The 18,692-nt window shown below is 39.0% G+C and overlaps 2 long non-coding RNA genes across 2 annotated transcripts; one reads left to right on the top strand and one right to left on the bottom strand.

Annotated features, from left to right (window-relative positions):
* The first annotated feature begins 12,892 nt into the window (after positions 1 to 12,892).
* On the top strand, positions 12,893 to 16,464 carry LOC145554627 (uncharacterized). Its single transcript, XR_014090614.1, has 2 exons — positions 12,893 to 14,813; positions 15,919 to 16,464. It is a non-coding gene; the product is annotated as an uncharacterized LOC145554627 (long non-coding RNA).
* LOC145554626 (uncharacterized) lies at positions 15,840 to 18,106 on the bottom strand. Its single transcript, XR_014090613.1, has 2 exons — positions 17,806 to 18,106; positions 15,840 to 16,426 (listed from the first exon to the last, which is right to left on the bottom strand). It is a non-coding gene; the product is annotated as an uncharacterized LOC145554626 (long non-coding RNA).
* Positions 18,107 to 18,692: the final 586 nt, after the last annotated feature.

The raw sequence follows: 18,692 nt of genomic DNA, 5'->3' as shown, positions 1-18,692 counted from the left end.
TAGGGAAACTGACTGCAGCTGGGAAGGGAGTGAGTCAGGCTTGATGAGGTAAACAACTAGCAGCTGGGGGAGGGGGAGTGAATGGCAGACTGTCTGAAACAAGAACGACACCAGAGGGAAGCCCAAACACAAATGCTAACAAGATAAATTCAACACCTAAAGTAAGAATCTAAACTAACAGAAGGGACGGACAAGAACGAGAAGATCATATGAACAGCGAATAAATTCAAACTTGCTGAACTAATTGAGGGAATAAACTGGGATGAGGAGAAACAAGTAAAACAAAAGTGATACAAGAAAAACAACAAAAGCAAAGAGTCCAAACAACCAGGGATGTGATACCCCTTGTTAACATTTTCTAGTAAATCTAACATCAGTTTCCACTGTCTTGTGATTGATACCCAGCTCTTCATATCTAGTAATCCTAACTCCACTTTTGAACCCTGATTTCTTACCAATTCCCTATCTGAACAAAAATCCTCGTTCACCTCAAAACTCTCTCAAATGGTAAAATGAAATTCTCCTCACTTTTATGAAGCACATTTTGTGCCAAATTCTCTCACAACTGACAACTCCTTAGGGGAACTGGCAGAGGTTTCCCCTCACGTAACAAATGAAGTATGTAACTTTCATTAATAATGTTTTCATTAATAATATTTGTTAAAACTGCCACGATGCTGTGACTGCACGATGTGAGACAGATAATATTAGAAAAAAATCCATCTTTTCTGCCTTTTCGGTGTGGTAAATAGTGAGTCTGTTCCCTTCTTTAAATCCAGACTCAAAGCTCACCTGTTCAGGTCGAGGTACTCTGGGATTACATTGTTAATTTTTACTCTGCATCTTCTACTGTTAATCAGGTTTTCTGAAAAGCGCCTATAAATAAAATGTATTTATATATAGGGAGTTTTTACACACACGCGCACACGCACACACACACACACACACACACACATATCCCTACACATGCATGTTTTGTCAGGTTATCTTTGTGGGGACTTTCCATTGATTTCCGCTCATTTCTACAGCCTAACCCTGTACATCACATACCTAACCATAACCAAAACTCAATTCATACCTTAGTCAAACATGCAAGTTGACATGCAGCTTTCATGTTGCATGTCAACTTGCATGTCTCACTCAGTAACAACAGAACTGAAGTGAAAATATCAAGTAAAACTCAAACCCCTGACCCAAAAACAGCATTTCCCACTGGGGACCAGGCTTTGGTCTCCACAGTGAGCGGTGGGTCTCCACAACGTAATATGGGTCAGGAAACTTTTCCCCACAAGGTATTAAATACATGTTACACATGTGTACAAAGTTGAATTTCTCACAACTATGCAGTCAGATGTACAAACACAAAATATATGATTTCTATTGCAATCTTATTATAGCCGGAAAAGTGAACGGTTAAACTTGATAATTCGTACATTGCGCAAAAATAATCTAGCCAATATGAACAAGCAAACCAGATTATTACTTACATTATTTCTTACAAAACTTAGCAATCTTTTGTCCAGCATCCACACCTGAGTTAAAAAGTTTCAGCGTAGACTGATGCAGCATCCAAAGTAGACTAAGTGGGAGTCAGACTGATTCTCTGAAATGTTTTCTCTGGTTCCTTCCTCTTTTATAGTGTGAAGTGATGCATTTCACATTTTAAAGGATGTGGTTTTCTACTTGGTCGTGTCGACCCGTTCCAATCCACCACCAATGCATCTTAATGGATCAAGGTAGCTTGAATCCAGTTTCATTGAAACGAGACGTCTAGTTCATGTGAATTGTCTCAAAATGAAGAAGATGGATTTTGTTTCCCAGAGATGAAGATGATGGCTGAGTTCAGTAAGAGAGGGTAACCCGTAGCAACATGGGTTTACAGGCTGTTCATCATGGGAAAAGCCCAATTTAAAAAGATGTATAAAAGACAAGAGTCCTTTTGTAAATATTCTGATTTACTTTAGTTTTTTGAGAGTCTAAGGAAACTTGAAACAAATAAGAATTGTTTGTTTATAACTACTTTTTCTTACATTTGGAAAAACTATGGGAAATATTTCCCATATATAATAGAGTTCTTTATTCCAACTCAGTATTGACTGAGAATACAACCAAAATTGTTACATGTCTTAAGGACAACAAAGTCACTGCATTTATGTCAGGGACGTTTTTTGTTTTTTTTCCCAGTCTCTTAGAAAATTAGTTGTCTGACATGGTGTGTGTGTGAGCAAGGCAACTTGCATGTCTGACTCAGTAACAACAGAAGTGAAAGAATAAAGTAAACAAGTTGTGCAGAATTAAAAAGGAAAGAAAGCACAGTTGAAAATTTGGAAACGGGGCAAAACCCTGGTTGTAGAGTAATGAAAGCATGATGATGATGTCATAATTATCGTGATGAAACTGAATGAACTAAATAATGAAACTAAAAGTAAGCAGAATACAATGAAACAGAGCGCAACAACAAGACCCTTCTCTGGTTGTTTCTGACAGCTTTGTGTTTCTGTAATATGCTTAGATCCAGTGAATTTAACACCACCCCATTATGCACACATCTTTTTTCATGGGATTATCTTGTCTTAAGGAAACTATTATTTTTTTTATTTTTATGAAACTATAAAATTTTTTTATCTTCGAAATTTCAAAGAAGCCAAACTTTCTTTACTGCCTCTGTCTTTTTACTCTCAGGTAAAAAGAGAAATAGGTATACATCAGACAGATGGGGTCTTTTGTAGTCACAATTGTGCTGACCTTGGGCAACGTCTGTGGTAAGTTTCCAGCGCAGCAAACAATAAAAACACAAGCCTTTATGGGGATGATTTTCACGTGTCATGTGTCACACAAACTTTGTTTTTTCCAGGGTAATATGTAAAACAGTCAGAGGTGTGGTAAGTACCAGATGAGTTATCAAATTCTTCTGCATGAAGCTGAGAATTTATTGAAATGACGGTAATGTTTACAACGACTGTGCGTTTTCAAAATCACCTGGGGAAATGTGAAGCAAGAACGGCTGATCAACATAAGATAAATATTGTACAGAAAACAACTGCAGCATTGCTGGATTGTGTAATAAATATAATTGACTAACAGACAGACAGACAGAGGGCTTTATTGGTCCTTTAGGGAAATTGGTTTGCAGCGTTGTCAACAGGGATTTACATGGAAAGACAGCAGCATGCATACACAAACATGATATAAACAGCAAAGAGGTTTGAATCTATTGTACCTTTTTTTACTGTTTACCAGTTTAATCACTTGGACTATGAAAGAAAGATCTGTCCTGTTTCTTAATAGAAGAAGGTTCTACATCCGACAGGAAGGAAGCAGCTCAGACAACGATGTCAGGGTGTGTGCCTTGCCTGCTACAACCTTGTTTGCTTTCCTCATAACTCTGTCCATAACCATAAAACCATAATACCAATCTGTAAATGGTTCCAGAGTTTTTGTTTTTCTTTTCTGTTTTGTAAAATACAACACTTTCGCATTTCATAATTTGATTCAGAAACCACTCAAAAGCCTCCAGAGTGCACAGAATGCACTGATTAAGAGCACCAGGCACTAAAAAATGATCACACAATAAAAGAAGGGGCATATTTACCTGCTTACATGGTCAGTTTTTTGTAGTCAGGGTATTAAAAAATATATATTTTAATGAAATTGAAAGAAAACATAGTGCACAGGCTACTAATAATCTGAAATGCTACTCAAGAACTCTGTTACTATTAAAGCAATACTACTGAAACAGATGAGTGGCTAAATCTAGCTTCACTTTATGCTGATGAGTTTCACAAGAACAGACATTATTTTTGTTAATGACTAGCTCTGTGGATTTTCCAAGAAACCATCAGTGAAAGGAGGACTTTATAAGAAAGCAAAGAGTAGATTCATGGCAGGAGTTAAGAAAGCTGACACGTTTCTATTGTATCAAAACACAAATAAGAACTTGAAGTATAAGAGGACTTAAAGTTTGATCGTAAATAAGTAATTTTCTTAATTTCATCAAGTGTTTTTACAAGTCTTGCATTTCAGTTTACTGTATTTTCATTAAAAGTTCAGGTCCAATCCAGTTGTACGGATGCCACATTTAATGACCAGTTGAAGTTTGTTAAACGAGTCAATTGGCGAAGAGTGGGTTTGTCGTAATATCTCGGTCTGTTTTTGTCACAATCCTTCGTTGTTTGACTTTTGGTTTTCGTTCATGTTTGTGTTCAGAACTTCTCTGAAATTGCTGCCGTAGTTGTCTCTTTACAGGACAGGACAACTCAGAGTACAGATAGTCCACCCAGGAGTTTGTGGACTCTGGCTGAAATAGCATCACTGTTACACAATGTGTCCAACTCCAGGCATGAAACAGTTTCTGAGCTGGAGCGCTCCTTCATCGACAAGCTGCTGCATCCTACACGCACAAAGGAGCGTCACCGTAGGTCCTTCCTCTCACCAGCTGTTTGACTCTATAACCGTCACTGATCCCAGCAGACTCAGTGTTTACATCCCAGTTGGTATCTGCACAGTTTGAATCATTTTAAATGACATTTCTCCTGTTCTTTTCACAGTTTTTATTTTTCATCTTTGCAAATAGTCTGTCTTTTCAATGCATCAGTGTACATTGTCCTTCACATCACTGAGATCGTACTGCTATTTCTGGTGGTATTTTTACTTTATTATCTTGACCTCACAGTACAGTATGTTAGTATTGTATTCAATTTGTTTTTAATATAACTTTAATACTTTTTGTATCTTTGTGTGAAACCTCTGTGCCTCAATGCTGTTGGTGCACCTGAATTTCACCACTGCGGGACTTTGGAGCACATTTCTCTTTCTATTCTACTTGTTATTGCTCAACAGGCCTTCTAGTTAATTCTTCAGTTCCGTTTTTTGTATTTTGTTTTTATTTCATTTTCCTTTTTTGTACTAGATTCTTTCTGTCTCTGTTCAGCTCCTTTTTTTATTTTCCATCCTTTCTTGAGCCTGTTTGCCTTCTCTACCAGCTGCACCCTGATATGAGTAACCAACCACCTGCATGTTGTCAGTTATGACACTTCTCAGTATTTAAGCTCCTGGATGTTCATTGTCATTGAATTCTCCTGATGCTCTACCCGTTCTTCATGTCCCACTTCCCTTGTGGCTTGGTTGTAAAGTGTCCTTGTTTTTGTCACTAAAATCTCACCGTCGATGCCCCCAAAATCTTCTGCCTGTATTTTGGTCCTGTATTAAATCTCCTGTGTTAAACGTCGTGTTGACAGTCTTAACTGGGTTTTTTTGTGTGAAACATATTTTTTTGCTTTATAGATAGTCTTGATTGATCTGCTTGCTTATCAGAAACTTTGTGCATTAAAGTATACATATGCATGTATAGAAGAACTACCAGAATAGCTCCAAACTGGTAGCTTTTTTTGAAAGCACAAGAATTTTGATTCCATAACTTTTACATTCCGAGCACCACATATCCATCCATCCATTTTCTGCCACTTATCCGGGGTCGGGTCACGGGGGCAGCAGCTTCAGGAGGGAGGCCCAGACTTCCCTCTCCCCAGCCATTTCTTCCAGAGCACCACATAGTATTTATAAAATGATGCAACCACACTTTACTTGCAATGCTAATCACAGTTTTGCCAAAACATTTGTGCTTGTGTTAAAAGTTGTGGACTATAATTCATTCCAACATTGTTGTTACTTTTAAATCCGTCTCCAAAACGGTTTTCCCGAGGTTGCATAACACATTGTGATCCTAACCATGTTGATTTGGATACTGAGCTTTGAGTATATTTTGGCAACAAGGCCAACAATGTCTATTAGCCCTTAGAAAGCACATGATCTACTGCTGAGAGACATGTGAGACAAAGTCTTGCGAGAGACAAAAGGACGAGGGATCTGGGATTGTTAGCGGTTACTAAAGGATCAGGAATAATCTTTTATCGTCCTTGGGCATGCATAGTGAGGAGATTTGTGCCAGTGAAGGTCAGCTTTGGGGCGAGTCTATTTTAATGCTGAATTTTGATAGCTGTTATTTCTTCAGTTCACAAACAATGTCAGTCTCTGCCTTTTTAATTATATTCCTTTCAGAATGTTATGAGTCGTGTTAAGGAAATAACTGGATGACTCAGATAATGCTAAATAAAACACCCCACTTGTTTATGTCTAAAAATTAATGGAAATTAATAAATCATATTTTCATTTAAGATTTATTTAAAGCAAGAGCGCTCTCTGGTGGCAAACTGAAAACACTGCAAAAATTTAAAAAAAATTGAATAAAATATTTTTGAATTCATGGGGCGTGTTTGCCACTACCACTAATGTCAAAAGCAAGAATAACCACAGTAAATAAATGACTACGCAAACGTTAACGGACTTCTGTTGTCCTGCATGTGTATGAACATCACTGTGTTACGTAACTTGTGCCTAGGCAACAAAAACCACGCAATGTCTACGGTGCAATAGAAAGTCTTAGGGACAAAACACAAAATAAGCGTTTTATGCAATCCTGTATGCAGATCCTAACGCTTGCCCATCTTTCTGTAGAGCTGTGTGACTCAATTACTATCCAGCAGAGGGCAGTGTGGTCAAAGCCAGCTGCAATCACAAGCGACAAGTGAAAAACCCAAAAATCGTCTGGTATCTCATTTTAATGTAAATGGACAAAGGATGAGAAAATCCTTTAACTACAGAAAAGTTCTCAAATTCAAAATAATTTACTTAACCTAAAAAAAAAACAAAACGAAAAGAAAACAAAAAACATTGGTTTTGCAACTGTGTCACACAGATTTAGATTGTCTTTTAAGTCGAGTCAAATTAGTGATTTCAAGGCACTGGATAAAACAGTCAGGTTCAATTAGAGAAAATCTTATCAACCATATGGTCAGATTGCCATGCAGAGCATGGAAACGAACAATGTCGGCCTCAGGAAATGTTTGAGGGCTTCCTTGCATGTACAGTCCAAAGTCATGCCACTTCATTTCAAAGAGATCAGAATCCTGGGGCTCATTTATGAAGTTGATGTAGGCCAACAAAAAACAGGACCTAAAACTGCCGTATGTCACTTTTCACACAAAGCTTGTGATCTATTAAAAAAACGAACAAAGTCTGACACATAAGTACGATCAGATTGGAAACAACTGGCAAGACAGATGGAGAGGTGGAGAATTGAAGCAGCTCTGCATCATAATTCCTCTCACACATTTCATTTTACCCCATAGTCAAACTTTAATCATAGATTGACTTTATCATACGCTTTCAGAACAGCAGTGTTATCAATGCTTCATCTGGTGAGCCATAACTCACCAGAGGCCTGTAAGCCAAAATAAATCCCAAGCACACACACGAATTAATATTGACTTCCATTCATTTTGGTAACTGCATCTGTGCCTAAACCGTAGCTAAAGCCTTATTCAAACCATACGTTTAAACCTAACCAAAGACCCTATACAAGGGATTCTCTGGGGTTTGGTCCCCATAAGACCCATTGGTCTTCAGAAGGTTAGTAAATATGTCAGAAATGGTCCTAAACAAGTACACGCGCACACACACCCACACACACACACACGCACGCACACACACACACACACACACGCACGCACGGACGCACACACACACGCACGCACGCACGCAAAGTTTTCTCACCATCACATTCCTCATCGTCAGGGTAACTTCTTCCACAGAGTGTCATAAAATGACTGAAAACTATTTACTTCTTTAAAAGTAACTTTCCTAGCTTTGTTTATCAGACTCATAGTTTGAAACACTCTTTATTCTGGAGGCCTCAGAGATGGACATGCTCTTTTAAACTCATCCTGATGTTCACTCCCGCCTAAAAAGTCACGAGCACACCAAACTAAAAGCACAAAGAAAAATGTTACTTATTGTTAGCTGTCAATGAGACACTTATTGTTCACTGAATATCACATCTACACTTGGCTTAAAATGAGATGTGATGCAAATCATATTCAATTTCTACAATTAAAAAAAAATGCTATATCAAACACATACAGAAACGAAAAAACACTGTGCTGTCATACGGCGTCTTAACTTTTTTGCATTTAATCATTTTCAACAACTGGAGGGCGGAAGCACAAAAAAGCAGAATGAGGAATGCAAGCTAATAAGAAGCCTGATAGCATATTCTAATAATAATAAGAAGAAATGAAGCTACTGCAAATGAAGCTGACAATATATCTGCTCATTTTCAGAAAGGGGGGGAAAGAAAAAAAGAAAACCACATATGACCTTAAAGGAAACCAAAAATCATTTTTATTTTTGAATTTAATCGTTATGTGACCTGACAGCCATATATGGGTAGTCTTGTATTTTCCCTTTAAATACTCAGTACAGTGCCTCGTACGCTGGTTCGCTGTGAGCGACGGGGAGTCCCATTAGCCCCTGTAACTTACACTGATGTCCTAGTTCTGGAAGGTGACACACTTAGGTCTTTATCACCACAATTCTGTGCTAATTATCTGCGCTTGACAGTGAGTTAATTGCATCGGTGTGTGATCTAGTCTGTGGTTTTAGAGTGCTTTTTATGTCCATCAAAACCACAACCGTGGCTCAGAGATTAAGAGATTGGATTGTTTTACTGCAAAACAGTACAGTTCTTTTGTTGACTAACTCTGTAGCCGCATCAGGTTGGTTTCCTTCCTATCTCTATTTGTCCTGCTGTTGTAGATTTACACTCCAAAGCATTTAGCGTCTCGTTTGGCTTCTATGGTTCATGATCATTCCAACATTCTTTCATGACCCTTTTCAGCTTTATCTTCATGTTTTTTTTTCAGTAACAGAGCAGAGAAAAATGTTCTCATAGACTTGAGTTTATCAGTTTTTCAATATCCAGGAATTTGCGAGCAAAACTTAAACAGCTCTCAGATAAAGGTGAGACTGAGGGCTTTATCTGATCCCATTCCCTCACCGGGGTCAAAATAAACACGCACTCACCCCCAAATTGTCAATATTTTTGCGCTTTCACATTCTGCACCACAGATATTTTGTTTTCAGAAGTCCAAAATAGTTGTGGGTCGAGTCTGTGGTTGCCCAAGTAGGGGTTAGTTGAATTATGGCAATGGAAACTATTAACAATGGCATCTTTTTTTACTGTAACTCTTAAAAGAGATTTAAACTGCGGTCTAAAGCTTATAAAATTAAACAATATCATGTCTTGCTGGGTGAAGTTTATTGGCTTGGCATGAATATTTATACCTTCAAGAGCAATAGGGAATAAAAATAGATCTTTGCTGCTGCTGTTTTGCTCACAGTTAAAAACCATTGGAGATTTCTGAGCAATGTTCAGTCAGAGAAACAGTTGAGGAGACGATATTTATTGCTGAAACTCCTCAGCTGTTAGGAAAACACCATTGCTTACAAAACACACCATATTTAAACATAACCTCGTGGTAGACATGCATACTTCTTATTTGTGTGACAAGCTTCTCCAAAACTTCTTGACCAACAGGATGTTGACTCCTCTGGCAGTGACAACACAGACAGAACAGGTTTTGCAACTGAAGGAGCATTTTGACAAAAACAAAATTCCAAAACTGATTTAAGGACATCTTAAAAAATGCATATTAGGGTCTTTTTAGGCTAATAGCTAAGCACGATCTGAAAAACAACACCCCAATAACAGCCAGACTCAATTTATATTGCTAAATGTTCAAGTTGATCAAGGAAATTATCATATTACTTCTAAAGCTGCGGTAAACTTGGTTCTTTTGTTTTTTGACTAAAAGATACTGTTTATTTTCACTGTCAAACTAAATATTTACTATTTTATGTCAGAAAATTCATAAAATTCAAAAACTTACATACATTACCAATATTTTGAAGAATTGTGTTTTAAACAGCCTGGCTCAAGTTGGGTCATTTTCCATTCCTGGAAAATGACTTCCAGGAAGTCATTTTCACAATAACTTCCTGGATTTTTTGCCTTTTGACAGAGCTGTTTGCCGTCTTGCTCTTCTATCTATACCTTTTAAAATGCACACACATTTTCTTTGGAACTGAGATAAAGATTTTGTGATGGTCATTCTAAAAACAATGACTGTGATTCTTAATCCTTTTTTTTTTTTTTTTGCTCATTTGGCTGTGTGATTGACATTATTTTTTATTCAGTTTTTGTCCAGGATTTAACTTTGCTTTTGATAGAGAATTGGTGCCTGTCCATAGCAATGCAGTGCCCATTAGCACTGCATTATCATTAGCCTTTTCCCTAAAAAAAATAACCTATTTTTCTTACTTATTAGCCATGGTTAGTATACTGAATGGAGAGAGTCAATGTAAGACAACATGCTAGTGATACCCCACATGTCACTGGAAACCTTTAGGCTAACATTAGCATTTTGGCAAATTTTAGCTTACACACTAACTAACATACTAAATGGAGTAAGTCCATGTTAGCTTGTGATTTTCCACATGCTCTTGACTAGATGTTAGCTAACATTAGCATTGATGCTAATTTGTAGCATCAGAACTCTGGGTTCCAACCGACGGGCACAGTTTGGCAGGCCCCGTTTCTTCAGGAATTTTCTAGTTGTAATTTGTTCATTCCATCATAACTTGGTTTTGTGACTGTCTCCTGCCTTGATCTTTGGTACTCATATTTCCTATATGTCATTGAATGTGACTTTTTACGTGAGTTCCTCGAACGTGCCTTTTAGTGAGGCAGTGCATTTTTCTCGTTCTGCTGAGGAGCGTTAGGCACAGAGTGAGACAAGCTGAGTTTTTGTATTAAGGTAAATAAAACCTTTTTTTATTCGCAAAGGCAACTCCGGATATCATCTGTGCCTGAGCCCAGCAACACAAAGATATAACCTTTAGATCAACTGCCAACCTAGATAAGATTTTATTTAAAAATAAAACTATTTTAAGCACATGGCTACAAATATACCTTTCAATACTTGGAAGAATTTTACTCTCAAAAATGGAAAGCCTATCAAGACTCATTTATCCGTCTAATTAGTTTAGAAATTTCCGATAACATAATTAAAAAAGTTAATCAAAATCATTTTAATGTCTATTGGAAAAACAAACATCACTACATTAGAAAAGATGATATTTATAAAATTACTGGAAGAAGGAGGCCTCAATGCACTTGATTTTGACTCGGTAAACGGTTGCTTAAAACGCCAATGGTTGCAAAACTTTCTGAAACATTACGAGAGCTTTTGGTTTAGCCTCCCTACTAAAATCTTTTTAGACTTTGGTGGGGTAGAATTCCTTTTAAAATATGATTTTGAAATTAATACATTTCCAGTTGAACCTCACCAAATTTCACCAACAAGTCCTTGGATATTGGAAATTAATCTTTTAACCATAACCTTTCCCCCCATAACACTCCTATTTGGAATAATAGATGCATCTTAATAAAGACAAAAATTCCTTTTAATTTGAATTTGATGGCAAAACGCATTTGGTCTGTTCAACATCTCATGAATGACAGAGGGAAAATTTTGAACTTTGAAGAATTCCAGCATAAATATAATTTTACCTGCACTAAAAAAAATAATTGAGCTGTAATTAAAGGGGTCCCTCAGGCTTTGATTAACACAATACAAGGTTCATTATTTTATACAGCCTCAGTACCACGGCTTCACCCACTGTTAATCCAAGACTACATTTCTATAGACAAAAACTGCAACAGTAAATTTTAAAATCAGTCATCATCCTAAAGACTTTCCCTTCCCCCTTGAAAAGAAGAAATATACTTAAAGAATTTTCTTTTAGTGTATGTGTGACAAAGTGGTTCAGTTTGTGTTCACCACGTGTCCCTAATTCTTATTTCTGATTCGCTTACTTTCTACAGCTTAATTTAAACATTACTTTGCAACTTTGCTTCACTTACAATCCAGGGTTTGTTTGTGTTAGCATTATGTTGCAGTTTCCATCTATTTATATGTTTAGGTTAAAGCTACTACTTCTGGACCATTGGTTGAATTTGTTTCTTTTGCTTCAAGGTATATTTATGGTATTTGTTTTCCTTTTTACTCACCATTGTTTGTCCCTTGTAGATCTGCAGCAGGGCAGGAGTTTGGGAGGGGCCGGCCCAGTATTTCCTGCTTAAATGGCCTGATGATGTCATTGATTACCTGGCTGGGTTCTACCAATTAGATGGTTTTCTTTTGTGTACTGCTTTGTTTGTTTTTCTTTAAAGTAACTTTTTGAGTTATCTTGTATTATGTGGTTTATTTTGCAGACAATTTCATTATGTAGGAGTTTGTAAATTAGATTAATAATTTTATTGTTTCTCTGCTTAGATTTTGTTTGTTTGACCTGTTTCATTGTGGGTTAGTACAATCAAGCACCGGTGCATTGCCAATTGGCTATAAACAGTGAGATTTTAGAAGTTGGGGGCAGATGTCAGTCCAAAGGAAGAATAAAAGTCCTCAGAAAAAACTGGAACCTGTGACTGATGCTGATTTTTCTGTTCACCTTCTGACGCTTGTGCCTACACTACATTACAGTATACAAAAAAATTTGATGCAGCTATTTAAAATTTCCTTTGCCTCCAAAAACAAACAAAAAAATAATATTAGATAATATTTATCCATGTAAAAAATACTTAAGACTAAAATATTGAGGCAAATGATTGTACCATTTGATGTAGAAACTTTGCAACGTTTATTCTTTTCTTGTAGTTATGCATCTAAATTTTGGAAGGATCTTCATAATTGGTTACTGACTAATAATTTAAATATTCCAACTTTAATTTACAACAATATAAAATTTGGCATTTATATTTTGGACACAAAATTGGAATACATCATTAATAACTTGATTATTATGGCCATTATTACGCCAATGTAAAAAAATAAATAAAATAACCCCAAACGTTGATCTTACCTAAAAGAAATTTCACTTAACTGTTCAACTCTGTGAAAATGGTTGCTACTCTGCTCTGTAGTAGTTTGTCCTGTTTGATTTTTGACATTTATCCATTCAATGATTAAGACCCCATACAATAATTTCAGTTATTGAGTTTATTAGGCTTTCTTTATTTTCTAATTATAATCACCTGTTGTGTCCAGCTGGTACAAGCCATCTGAAAAGGGAGCTGGCTTTGCTGTTGCCTAGCAACATAGCATACATTACATTATTCCACTGATGGAATCTGGTGATGTCACAGTGTTGTGATATCACAAGAAACAGATGCCTTGAATGTCCTGTGTCTGAATCAAATTTGCAGAACTCAGCAGCACGGACGTTGGTTTTTCCATATTGGATTTAACATTGCATTTGTTCGTAGCTTTTCTGATGCATCAATCGGACAGTCAAAATGTCAAGTGACATTGATTCGTTAACAACGTCCCATATTGGACAAATGTCTTGAGGTGAATTGGTTATCTTTGTTATGGATTGGTTACAAAGGCTTAAAGAAAAATCTGCATTACTGATTAAGGAGAACAAACTGCAGAAGGCTTTGGAAAAAGCTCATAAACAAATTGAGCTTCTAAATGAGAAGAATGATTCAATCACCAAAGAGCTAAACTGCTCTCTCAGTACGCCTACAGGAAGAACCGCTCCACTGCTGACGCCACTTCATCGGTGATCCACACAGCCCTCACCCACCTGGAGAGCAGGAACTCCTACATCCATCTGCTCTTACTGGATTTCTCCTCAGCATTCAACACCATTAACCCACAGACCCTGGTGCAGAAGCTCTCCTCTCTTGGACTGAGTTCTACACTGGGGAGCTGGATTCTGGACTTCCTGACCAACAGACCTCAGACTGTGAGGATGCACAACACCGTCTCCTCCTCCATCACCCTCAGCACTGGCTCGCCGCAGGGCTGCGTGCTGAGCCCCCTCCTCTTCACTCTGCTGACGGATGACTGCTCAGCAAGACACCCCAGCTGTCATATAGTGAAGTTTGCCGACGACACAGCAGTAGTGGGACGCATCACAAACAGTGATGAGTCCACATACAGAGAGGAGGTGGAACACCTGGTGCAGAGAATATAACCTCTGCGTCAATGTGAAGAAGACCAAGGAGATGGTGGTGGATTTCAGAAGGGACAAAGATCCTCTTCAGCCCATGTACATCAGAGGAGCAGCTGTGGAGGTGGTCTCTCGCTACCGGTACCTAGGTGTGCATATATCCAGTGACCTCACCTGGAGTACCAACACCTCCTGTCTGGTCAGGAAGGCCCAACAGCCTTCTCTACTTCCTCAAGAAGCTGCGGAGAGCTGGACTTGGGAACTCGGTCCTGAGGAGCTTCTATCGCTGTGTGGTGGAGAGCGTTCTCTGCACCTGCATCACCGTGTGGCACAGCAGCTGCACTGCTGCACAGAGGCAGTGGCGCAAAAAGTGGGTATGCAGGGTATGCAACGCATAGGGGCGCAGCACCAGAGGGGGCGCCAAAGCATCGTCTGGAGGGGGCGGCGCGCCGATGATGTTTTCCCATACACTTCAGCGCGCCTTACGCTCCTTTACCTCGCGCACATAACGAGGTAAATGTAGTGAGTTTTACCCTTCATGTATCGTCCTCTGGGGGGAGGGGTAAAGCGAGTGAGCGTTGCTCCTTGGCCCTGACACTCCTTCCCTCGGGAGAGGGGGGGCGCCGATCTATGTTTTCGCATCCACCTGAATAATGTGTAGTGGCGCCACTGCACTGAGGACTGTGGGGAGCTCTGGAAAAGCAGTTGAAAGAGGTGGAGAAGGAAAATAAAATTCTTGAGAAGAAACTTCCTAAAACTCCAATGGAGGAAGCCACAGATAAAACTAAGAAGAGTTTAAACCAAAGATTGATTTACCTTCAGGCGTATCAGCTGTGGAAAAACAGCGAAACATTAAAAGCACGTCATTAAAAGAAAGTCGGATGAAAAGAGAACACCAGGTGAGTAAACTTATGGAGCAGCAGGCTGAGACCTCAACAACAGAGAGAGGCTCTGGATGTGAAAAAAAGTTTTGCCCACACAGAATCTGATTGGACAAACCTGAAGATTAAAGCTTCTTATCAAAAACAGGGACAGGCATCTAAATGACTTAGAGGCTCCCTGTACGACCACGTGTCAGAGTCTGGTCCTCATTCCCGGCAGTAACTCGGGCTCGTTTCCAGTGAGAGTTGGACTCTGCCAAGGCTGCTCTGTGTCACTAATTCTATTCAATACTTTTATTGACAGAATTTTTAGGCACAGCCAAGGTGTTGACAGGATCCGATTTGGTGGCCTTAAGATCGCATCTCTGCTTTTTGCAGAAGATGTGGTCCTACTGCCTTCATCAGGCCGTGATCTACACTGGAGCGATTCGTAGCCGAGTGCGAAGTGGCCGGGATGAGGATCAGTGCCTCCAAATCCAAGGCCATGTTCTTGAGCCGGAAAATCTGGTTGGGATGCCTCCTGGACGCCTCCCTGGTGAGGTGTTTCGGGCACGTCCCACCAGGAGACGGCCAAGGGGAAGACCCAGGACACGATGGAGGGCCTATGTTTCTCAGCTGATCTGGGAACTCCTGGACCAAATGGCTGGGGAGACGGAAATCTGGGCCTCCTTACTTAGGCTGCTAACCCTGCAATCCGAAGCGGATGGAGAAACAGAAGAAGAAGATGGATGGATGAATGGATGAACAGTTCCAATCATTAAATAATAACGTCCGCACAGACTTTCTTTTGTTTGGTCATAACCATAATTTTCTGTTTTAATCTAATCAACTTCAGATTAACTCATTAATTAATAACTACATGTACTGAACATTGATTCTTTCTATGATACAGTCTTTAAACTAAATGCATAGGTTTTCTTCGGCCGCTCCGGTTTTTCCTACCATTCAGGGAAAAAAGTGATTAGGCTAACTGGTGTCTTTTAAATTTACCTTTGTCTCTCGCTCTCTAACTGTTTGAGACACTTTAAAAGGACACTGTGAGGATTTGAGTTTTCTCTGTTTATTTTAGGTTCTGTTTCTTGAGTCTCTGTGCTGCCCTGTCTTCTCCCTTGATTGTTCCCAGGTGTGTCTCATTCTGTGATTACCCCCTGTATATTTATGCCACCAAAGATTCTGTGCTTTTGTCGGATCCTAGTCGTTAGAGTCGTCACAGTGGTACTGTTGTTCCTGTCCTGTGTCGCTTCAGCTCTTGTGTCAGTTTGGTTTGATCAGTTGCTACCAGTGATGAGCATTAGCCTTCCAACTGTGCTGCCTGTTCCTTGGACTGTTTTGTCATCATTAAAACCATCACTCATCTCCTACCTGGGTCTCCTGCGTTCTCTCTCACCACCATCACCTGCATTTCATGACAGAAGGATCTGACCAAGTTAAACGGCGAGGAACGCATCATCATGGACCCAATGGGCTGGAATGTTCTTAGAAAAAACATTAAGGACTATTATGAAGAGGTGGCCAATCCATACGTTGTTGTCAGACAGCTGAACATCGCCACTCGGATGGCTATCATGTTGGATGAATGGATCCCCCGTCTCCCTCCGCTGAGATTGGTGGAGTTGATCCAGGAGTTGTAGCTGGAGGTAGAAGAAATCTTATGTTTTTTGAACGATAATATTTGTTGTTAATCAGTTGCTAAGAGATGAACACATTTTCTGGTAGCAAAGTGCCACAAAAGCCCCTTTCGGAACGGACAACACGGCACGGGTTCAAAGTAGGGCCGACTGTTTTTTGCATTAGAACTTCCGACCCGGTTCCACCCGGCTCCTTGGAACCACAAGAGCTGTGGTTCTAATCGGGCCAGCCAAGCGGGGCTGCTTAGAATTCAGCAGCTGATTGGTTTGGAGTCAGCCGTTGGTTGTTTTGCAGTCAGATGTTGATCGGTTCTACCTGGCTCTCACTAAACTGTTCTTACTATGTTTTGTGAAGGGTGCTCTTTTTAATATTTTTAATTTTCAATGAATTCATCCCAATATTCTGCTGTTACCTGGTCCCATGATGAGGTAATTTTTTTCCTCCGATTATTCGCTGATGAACGAGTACAGAATGAGCTAGATCGGTCAATGAGGAAAGGGAAAGTTTTCCGCCGGATCTTTGAGGAAAAGGCTTCGGCCGCTACATCGAAACCATTGTTTAGTTTCAAAAATAATGACTTCAGGTACCGCTTCGATGCCACGCTCAGTTATAGGCAAACACAACAGGGCTGCAGTACGGGTGGAACCGTACCAAAGCATGCCGTTCCGTTCTGTGCCGGGCCTTGCAGTGCGAAAGGGGCTTAAGTTACTTTTGCGAAATTTACCAACTGTAAACTTCTTGTGTCTAAACAGAAAAGCAGTATTTCAAAACAGCTTATGTTTTATAAACAATAATTAATTGGGTGTTGAGATGAGCGCTTTATTCTGGTGACGAACTGCTGACAAACTAATAGTACAAATCAGACTTTTTGCTTTTGTGTTGAATGTCTGTTTTATAATATATTTACCACCAATGACAAAAACAGAAAAACTGTCACTTTTCAGAAAAACATAACTGCACAATTCTTGATGAGTAGTATTTATTGTCAGTCAAGTAGTATTTCAAAAGAGCAGAAGAAATCTTATGTTTTTTGAACAACAATTAGAATTTTGGCTCATTTTAGCTTATACACTAATTTTAAGAAATTGAATTGAGTAAGTCCATGTTACTCAACATGCTTGTGACTCTCCACATTGTAGGCTACACTGTAGCCTACAATTACCTAAAGAATATTTTAAAGAATAGGGACAAAAAAGCCCACAAAACAATGTATTTTGTCTTGATTAACCGCCAAATAATTTGTTTACAGTAACAACATCACAGAGGGCAAACTAAAGCCATTTCTAAATATATTTACAAGCTGCTGTCATGTAAACTAAAACCATGAATCATACAGCATCTTAATGAAAGCCAGGTATAAAATAAATTAAATAAAGCTTACCGTAATCTGCGATGAAGTAAAACACATAAAATGAAACTTCCACAGGTATTACGTATTTTTAAGAAATCTGCTGAGTAAGCAGTATGTGACATAGCATCGATGTGCACATTATCATAAGGTAGGACGAATTTAAGGGTAGCACTGATAGTCAGAGCACCGGCACTGGAGCCATTATTTGTATTGGGGATTGCAGTTACGATGGCGATGTAAAAAGCGAAAAACAAGCAAAATTTCCAACTGCCGAAATGCAGAGTATAACTGATACCAACGGCCACGTTTTTAGAGTGAAAAAATGAGTGAATTTTTGAACCCAAAACAATTTTTAAATCGCTCTTATGCCTACAAATATCGCTCTATTGGTATGAAAGTCGGTCATGAAATCGCACCAAATGCCTGCTCTGGTAAAATGTTTTCGAAATTTCTCTAGGGCTTACGGTTTTCTGTTAAGGTGCTTCAGAGCGAAATCATGTGACAGGGTACCCACTGGCTCTCAGCCATTCATTTCATACTTTTCTGAAATATTTCAGAGATCAGCGCACACCATCTTTCTCTCATCGCTGCTATTATTGTGAGTGAGCTACAGATATGATACTATTGGAGACGAGACATTGCTCTCTCATACGCTTCAAATGATTTTCAAATCGCTTTTACGGATCCTGAACGGGAAGCAGTTGTTCAGACTGCTTTTTTCAGAAAAAGTGACTGCTTCAAACAAATAGAATTCTGTCTCTCCCTCACATGACAGTTGCCTGACAGTTGGCAGAGAGCCAAGCTTCTCTTTAGAACTACAATGAGCTGAATGTCAGAACTACAAACATGGCGGAACTCTCGCATACCACAGATTAGGGCTGAGCTGGCATTCAGAACTACTTGCTGTTTTGGGCATT

The sequence above is a fragment of the Poecilia reticulata genome, chromosome 13, assembly GCF_904066995.2.
Source record: "Poecilia reticulata chromosome 13, P_reticulata-male-v2, whole genome shotgun sequence".
NCBI lineage: Eukaryota > Metazoa > Chordata > Actinopteri > Cyprinodontiformes > Poeciliidae > Poecilia > Poecilia reticulata.
This window is presented reverse-complemented; position numbering and strand designations above follow the sequence as displayed.